This window comes from Petromyzon marinus, chromosome 37, assembly GCF_048934315.1.
Source record: "Petromyzon marinus isolate PM22_M1 ecotype Great Lakes invasive population chromosome 37, UKy_Petmar_22M1.pri1.0, whole genome shotgun sequence".
NCBI classification, from domain to species: domain Eukaryota; kingdom Metazoa; phylum Chordata; class Hyperoartia; order Petromyzontiformes; family Petromyzontidae; genus Petromyzon; species Petromyzon marinus.
In genome coordinates this window covers 7,403,034-7,409,288 of record NC_133703.1, presented here as the reverse complement: position 1 = coordinate 7,409,288, position 6,255 = coordinate 7,403,034, and the positions used below count along the sequence as shown (strand labels likewise).

Genomic DNA, 6,255 nt, shown 5'->3' with positions numbered 1-6,255 from the left:
TTGCGCGAGAGTGTCACAAATCTGGCTGTCGCCTGATGAAGCTAGTTGTAATTACTGGCAAAACGTCGTACTCCGATTATAAATGTTGTGGCTTGGCTCTCCAAAGTACCAGTGACGAATTGGCTTGTTCTGTTTCCGTGACAACCCTTACTAGTTGGCTGTATCGAGTGGTGGCGGGTTTTAACGACACGTTTATATATGTACGCGATCTAACCCAAAAAACACCTCTATGGATGATATTGGGCCCGAAAGCCTACGTGTTAAACCAAAATAAAAAAATATTTACAAAATAACAATAATTTCTAGTTTTCCTCATTCACATCGTGATTCGTATGAAAAGACATGAGATGATTGAGACATGTTAAATCATAAACTATTTATTAATATATATACAGATAGTCCTCGACTGCAATGTCCTTGTCCACGTGCAAACAGCGTTAGGATAGCAGCCTCCTTTAAAAGTCTGAGTAGATTTATATGCTGTAGAAGACAGTTGATGAATCCTCGCTGCTTGATTCCTCCTCGGATCCCTTCAGCAGTGAGTCGTCACCAGTCTTCTCTGCCTGCTCATTCTCCATGTGGCACCGCTGGGGTGGGTGCAATATGCCAGGAGACTCCTTATGCAGTGAGCAGCGAAGCAGGCCCATCTCTGCCTGCTCATCCTCAACGTGGAATTGAGGCGATGGCGGTGAGCTGGGGGCATCGGTGAGGAGGGTGTTACGGAGACGGCCCAGCTCTGCCTGCTGCAGAATCGTCTGTACGACGAAGCGCTCGCGGCGCATGCAGGCGCGCACATGGGATGGCGTGTCCGGGATGATGTATGCAATGCAGGCCTTCGTGAGTAACACCACGTGCTGCACACGTCCACACACAGGTAAAGGATTTTCAGTTTCAGGATTTGCATGTAAAGGGTGCTTACTAAATATAATATGGCAGCATCTCAAAGTGCTTTACATCTCAGGTCAACTATTCCGGGGACCTGCAGCCTAGGGATATTATATTGTTACGTCGTTTTTCCCAAATTAAATTAAGTCATTTGAGTAATTTTTGAACATTTGGCAAATTATACCGAGGCACTTTTTTTGAATTACTTAATGGGTTTTTTACGTTCACTATGCAGCAGGCAACATTTATGATGTGCAGTTAATGCACCCACCGTATTCACCTGGGAAGCCGCAAATTACCGCAACAATCAGCAAACACTTACACTCGGCCATGTCACCACTACAAAGATTCCCTGTGTAGCCTTTCACAGACTGAGACAAGTGCATCTATGAAGGTTCGCACAGTGCCTGTGGGGGTGGTGTGCACCTTTATCTCGCCAGTGATGATTTTCACACACTTCATCAAGTACTCATTTTAAGACAGAATCAACTTAAGGGAAGCTCAACACTGGTTCTAATATTTTCCACTGTTGTTGGCTGTGGCCAGAAATAGTACTCCGGTCACACAGGATTGGTAGCGCAGTTCACAAACAACAACGCAGCCGCTCCCCTTCCCACAAGCACACATGCTTACGTGTGACAAATTGCATCAACAACATGAATCGTCTGCTGCATGATGAAAGTATTGTATTACCACTATTATTTGTGATCTCAGAAATACTGTGCAATTGTGAGGTGTAATAGCATTACTGGCATTATCTGTAATGACCCATTGACAATGATCACGGTTTGCTCTGCTGACCTTAACAACTGCTCACAGATGAGTCTATACGATGGTGCAGTAGTGTAAGGCTTTGCACACTAGACTTGCAATCCAGAGGTCACGGGTGTGAATTGATCTTTGGTCGTGGGAGTGTAAACAATGGTGAAAGTTTTTTTTACATTCCACTGCCTCTATCCACCTAGCAGTGTAAATGGAATACATCCAGTCAATTGGTCGGCTGAGTTTGGTTCTGTCCAGTGTGGGAACTCCCACATCTTCCCAAGACGTCTGACCAGTGTGGAAGAGCAGTAAAAATACATCTTAAGGGTCTCTCTTGAGCTCCCTATAGCAGGAGCGCTTTTGCCATCAGTGACATGAGCAAGTAATTGGAGGGCTGTACCTTTATCTTTCAATGGGTTTATGAATGTGTGTGTGTGTGTGCATGTTGATGTGTACCTGCATGGCAATGACGAAGGCCAGCTTTGCCGTCAGTACTTGCCAGTACTGCTTGGTGACGGAGTAGGCTTGGGGATGATCCGGCGGGTAGCGATAACCTGGATACCTACACACGTACAACCACAAGCACGCATGGACTATATTGAGCAAAGTGCCTCGAAAGTAGAGTTGGCGCTAAATTGAACAAGTATGGTTGTGCACAAACGGGAAATGCGTTCACAGCCCTTAAAAAAATCCGCTTCTGAAAGAGGGCCTTCCCACAACGTGCAGCTTGTGGGGGCTCTTTTGACAATGGTTCACGCTGGTCCATGCCAGGTTGGTGAAGGCAGGGAGTACAGATAATGGGAGAGCAATATAGCACAACTGTTAATTTTGCTGAACTACCCACTGCTGACAACCTAGCTCCGCAGTCGCCTACTGCACCTGCATTGTGCATGGTGATCATAAATCTAAGCACGAACAAGGCTCAAGCCTGCTTGACTTCCGGAATCTAAGATCAGCTGTATTCGTGGTGATTTGATCATAGTCAAGTAAGGTTATATTAAATATCGATCAATATGGTTATATTGATTATAGTTGTGTATGCCAGCAATTCAAAAACGTTAGAGAAAAGGGTTGGTAGATCGCATCAATTTCTTAACTATCTGTGCTGAGGTGACCAGAAGATGGCTGTAGACCAAGTGGTTTCATGTCTGTGTGAACCTTTAAGCTTCATTTCATTATCATGGGTTCTCCAGGACCTCTTATTGCATCCCACATGCATAAGACCACCTTAAACTGGAATCTCAATGCACGGTCTTCCTGCAAATGGATCTTGAGACTCAATTAAGCAGTCGTGGATCGATAGATAAATAAATAACATTACTCTTTAGCAAGGTAACAATGAGCTAGAATTTATATAAATCTATTATTATATTTCTCTAAGTGGGACTTTGGTTGTGAAGCCATCCCACCCGTACCCACTGCTCCCCCCCTCCAATTCCCCCCCCACCCCCTTTACTGTCCCCACCCACCATGCACACTCTTCCCCCAACCCTACCACAACCCCTTACTACCCAACTAAGCCAAACCCTGTGTCCACGGTAAGGGGCAGGGCATAAACAGAGGTGGGGCCTAGGGGAAGTGTGGGTCTTAAAAGGAAAGTCACGGAGTGAAAAGAGGAAGAAAACGAGCCTAATCAGGAAGGGGCGGAGCCAGGAGGACGCCACACCCAGAAGGATGTCGCATCTACCTGGACAACACACCCAGAGATCAGTGCATCACATTCGCAGGGACGGCACCCCCGATAGCTGGGCATGACACTGAATGGCACAAACCTGCAGGTTGTGTGGATTGCCGGATCAAACCAGGCTGGCAGGATGTTGGGATAATTTTGCTCCTTGAAGTCGCTGATCTTGAAAATTGAAAAGCTGTCCTCCGTGTACCCATGCATTGTAGGCGAACCTGTGCCATACTCTGCTGAGTATCCATAATAATACACCAGGCGTGGGATGATGTCCGTTGTGAACGCCAAGATGCATGACTGTGGAATTAGCATACGGAGGCACAGCGATAGCGGTCACTTAGCATGCAATGATTTGACCAAGGCTTCTGAACATCTTACCTTGGCAATTACATTAATTTTCACAAATACAATTTGGGGGGTTGCTGCCAGAGTGAAATGGTTACCATATAAGGACTTGCAATCTGGCAGTCGTCAGTTCAGTCTCCTGACACAACAGTTGAAGCAATGGATCATTTTCTTAAATCTCCCCCACATCTGTCCAATTAGCAATATAAATGGGTTCATCACTGTTTTAGCGCAGGTAATTCCACATCTTACAACATGTCTGGTCATCATGGAAGAGTAGGCCAAATACCGTGTAGAGGGGTTCTCTAGAGCTACCTTTAGTTGAGGCCCTTCTGCCAGCAGTGACATGAGCAAGCAATTGCAAGGCTTTACCTTTTGCGATTTTGGGAGAGAGTGGATAGGAGCGGTGGTGCAGTGATTCGTGCACTGCACTTTGAATTCAGCACACATGCAATTGACTTCCAGCTACGACTAACATCAGTGACGAGTGATACCCGAACCGCTCCTGGTCCCCCACTACACCTCTTCTCAAACCTGCCATGACCAGAATGGTGAAGTATGGTAAAAAGAACCCACACGGCTAACATGACATGTTATGTCACTCATAAGATGGGATACTGAGCGAGAAAGCGAGCGGACAATCTGGCGACTTACATTGGTGATTACAGAGAGGGTAGCAATGAAACTCAGAATGTCGGCCCAGGCTCCAATTCCTCTTGCTCGCGAAACCACAGGCCTCCTCATCTTCGTTACGAGCTTCCACGCGTCGACCCGCACTTCGATGATGTTGTTCAGCAGTGCGAGCAATGGCGCAAGTGGAAATGATGCCACGAAGAGAGTGACAAACCCGAATTGGATAACTGGGGTATATTTTGAGAATGGGTAGGGGGGCAAGGATAGGATAATGAGTGAAACAGGATATAGACACACACTCTTAATGCTGTTATGTTGTGATTACTTTAAGCAAACAAAACATGTTTTCAATGCATTGAATGTGTTTTAGTCAAAGGAGACCCCAAAATATGATCACATTTTCGTATCATTTGTTCACAAAATTATCGTGTCCATTACATTGGCCACTGAGATGCGACCAGCCACTACCATCTTTAATGCTCAGCTCTGGTTCACCTGGGTTTCTTTCGCACCATTTTCCACCACTAGGTGGCTATAATAACTAGATCACATCCTGTATTGAGGACTCCATTAACCGTACCACACATTTTTAGGCATATGCACTGTGGCTGAAATGCCAACAAATCACAGCAGTTAACCACAGTGGACATGATGCACAAGAGTTTTAAATAAATAGTAAGGGGGAGAAACGTCAACCCAAGCTGACCAATGTAGCTGCATTGGTTAGCAGACAAGAGGAGCAAATATGTGCTCCTATTGTTTCTAAAACTTAACTCCGTACATATGCACATACGCGCATGCTCAAAGACAATTGTGTTACAGTATATCCATAGATTGGTGCCTATGGCCAAATCACCCAGTACGCGTCAGATTTAATCAGATCCCAGAAGTTAAGGAGAGCTGAGCCTGAAAATTGGTTGGATGGGTGACCATGCAATAGTTATTGTGGGGTTGTGAGCAGCAGAGGACAGTGCAGCAAATTACATTGTTGTATTGTACATCTAAGCTCTTACATCTGTGCTCCCTGCCTTCAACAACCCGAAGTGTGGGTAATTTCCCTCCCACAACAATGTCCGACAGATACACAGGGGCCGTACACACGTGCCTATATAGTCAAATGATACCCAATTGTGTGTTTTTTTTAAATAATAAAGTAAAACGCGTTGACTCCGTAGTGTGATCCTCTGAGCTCATTGTACCCATCTCGAGGTATTCATCAAAGAGTCCAAGTGGGCTCTGCGGCTGTAGGTCCATGTCTTGCTCCCAGCGCGTGTAGACAGCCTCAGGCCTTAGCTTGGCCCGACGCTGGGCCCACCAATTGCTGAACCATCTGGGGAATTGAGGGGGGAGGTACGCATGTGCAGACACAGAGACACCCTTACACACGTGCATATCCATTTGTTCATCAACTCTAGGTTTGCTATTTCATAGCTTTCCACTGCGTTTTCAGGTTGTATCATGTGAATATCCCAAGCACGTGGAGCGAAACGTCAAGACATGCCAAACAATATGCGGTATGACACAAAACATGTCAGAGAGCTGTACAAAACAACTGCTAAAACCTAAGTAGTAGCTGTTTTTCATTTAGCCCGTTGTCAATCCACTACACTCTTTCAGTCATGGGAGTTGCTTGTCTAATATTATGAAACTATGTACGAAGCGTCTGATCGGAATATCGCATGATACTAACGAGGTGAACTTTGTCCAGTTGACTGGTGTTCACTGCTTAACCAGTGCACACTGCTAACAAGCTGTCGACACGACTTTTCGCTGAATGCGTTTTCACACAACACATTTTCATTGTAACATGGTTCCTATATTTGGGAAAACTTTTCACACAACGTGGAACGTGTCCATTATAATGTGGAATGCACACTGTTAAAACGCCGAACGCGGCCATTATAATGCTTTCCTGAGCAGTCGACGATGAACGACTGTCTTGAGTTGCG

At 45.5% G+C, this 6,255-nt stretch overlaps 1 long non-coding RNA gene across 1 annotated transcript; it reads right to left on the bottom strand.

Moving 5' to 3' along the window:
- Positions 1-2,124: 2,124 nt before the first annotated feature.
- On the bottom strand, positions 2,125-5,722 carry LOC142930135 (uncharacterized). The gene is made up of 4 exons (XR_012946094.1): positions 5,506-5,722; positions 4,328-4,533; positions 3,420-3,625; positions 2,125-2,209 (listed from the first exon to the last, which is right to left on the bottom strand). It is a non-coding gene; the product is annotated as an uncharacterized LOC142930135 (long non-coding RNA).
- Between the last annotated feature and the right edge of the window lie 533 nt (positions 5,723-6,255).